Source organism: Anneissia japonica, unplaced genomic scaffold (genome assembly GCF_011630105.1).
Source record: "Anneissia japonica isolate Jap-2015-1 unplaced genomic scaffold, ASM1163010v1 scaffold287765_len193233_cov156, whole genome shotgun sequence".
In the NCBI taxonomy this organism is placed as follows: Eukaryota; Metazoa; Echinodermata; class Crinoidea; order Comatulida; family Comatulidae; genus Anneissia; species Anneissia japonica.
Genome location: NW_022689149.1, coordinates 182,624 through 184,750, shown reverse-complemented (window position 1 = coordinate 184,750; position 2,127 = coordinate 182,624). Strand labels below are relative to the sequence as shown.

The 2,127-nt window shown below is 28.0% G+C and overlaps 1 protein-coding gene across 1 annotated transcript in view; it reads right to left on the bottom strand.

Annotated features, from left to right (window-relative positions):
• LOC117124520 (piggyBac transposable element-derived protein 4-like) overlaps positions 1-2,127 on the bottom strand; it is a 6,189-nt gene that overhangs the window by 1,514 nt on the left and 2,548 nt on the right. The window lies entirely within an intron of this gene.

Genomic DNA, 2,127 nt, shown 5'->3' with positions numbered 1-2,127 from the left:
TATATATATTTATTTATTTATTATTATTATTATTATTATTTTTATTATTATTATAATAATAATAAAATGTTCCGTTTTAATTTTAAATAGTTTTGCATTATGTGGCCGTTTGCTGTTTTATTATAGTTAAGACTACACTGTCGGTAGATAAAAATCGGATTTTCTCTACTGTTCCGTTTTAATTTTAAATAATTTTGCATTATGTGGCCGTTTTCTGTTTTATGGGTTTTTCCCATTTGCCTTTTAAAATTTATATATTATTAAAGAATCTCTATTGAGATCCAGCGGGCCGCCACTGATGCACGGTAGAGATTGCATCTTTTGATCTCCGATCTTGTTCACAAATTCACGGACTAGTGCTGTCTCGTAAGAATTTCGTAGGACGCTTAAAGAATGACAAAATATTCTCTGTATCTACTGGAACCGAGCCACATAGCTTGTATTCCACTATTTGCATTCACACCTGGGCTGTGTACATATATTGCCTTGGTTTGGCTCTGTAATCATTATTTAATTAAATATTAAGCCTACTGTATATCATTCTACTTTTTTACCTCATTTATTTTCTTTTATTCCTTAAAACAGTAAAACAACAACAATAATAATAATAATAACAATAATAATAATAATAATAATAATAATAATAATAATAATAATAATAAAAAACAGCACTTTATAATGCACCGTCTACCTAGCAGTGATTCTTTACAATAAAAAAAAGTATTTACTAACTATATTGATTTGTTGGAAAGCAAAGCACTGAGGATAATTTGCAAATTACTAGAGTCAAAAATGATTAAATATTAAACAAGTGAACAAAGACAAGGACAAAGAAAGAGGGAGGCTGAGGAGGGGCAAAAGTTGAACAAAAACTACTATGGTTCTATAATCGGAAAGGTTGTGCCCCTCCTCAACTCCAACTTCTAAAGCATTTAACATTAATAATATAAAAAATAGCTATATAGGATAGGCCTATCCTGGAGCCTAGGCCTATCCTGGAGCCTAGGCCTATATAAAAAAAAAAGAAAATGGTTATTCGCAAGCCGTGCAAACAACTCCAAAACGGTTATTCGCACAGCCTGCCATGCGGCCAACTCCAAAACAATTGTTCGCGCGGTAGCTGGTCGTGCTAATAACTAAAAAAACGGTTATACGCACGGCTGGCCGAACGAAAAACTGCAAAACGGTTATTCGCACGGCGTGCATATTTTTAATAAGTAAATAAATAAGAAAAAGATAGATAAAAAATAAACACTGTAATATATTTATATTTACTTTATTCCTTTATATGTTACATATATTTTTTATATATTTATTTATATATTTTTATATTTATTTATATATTAGAATATTTATTTATATACTTGTTTATTTATTTATATATCTATATTTATATATAATAAATTATATATATAAAATAAAATAAAAATTATTATGTATATTATATATAGGGCGTATCATCATATATAATATATATAACATATATAACATATATAATATATATAATATATGTAATGTATATATTATATATCATATATATAAAATATATAATATATATATTATATATATATATATATATATATATATTATAATATATATAGATAAGTAATCAAAGACACTAGGTTACAAACTCAACATTTTATTTTGCACTACAGACTGTTTCATGAAGGCACAGCCTCAATCATCAGGTGCTCGACTCTGGTAGATAAAGTACTGGTAGATAAAGATGATAAAAACTGTTTATAAAGAATAATATTCTATGTTAATTAGTACTGGACTCTCTTTTGTTTAATAAATGGATCTGAGATAGGCTATTGTTATTTAAGTTTGGTATCTTAGTAGGAACTTTCTTCTATGTCTGCATGCACTAATTCTTTTCTTTGGTGAAGTGTACTAGCTTCCGGATTGCATATAATGTGATATTTCTCCTGTAGGCATAGGTTGCATCGTTTATTAACATTAGAGTATGGCTTGCATTTAGATAGTATTCGCCATTGTATTTATGCTTTACATTGCTGCCTTTAGTTTCCAATCATATTGGCTAAGCGTGGTACTATTTCTATATTTAACATTCCGGAATGAACAAGTAACCGCATTATACCTACTATTAAAAGATTAAAAGTATTT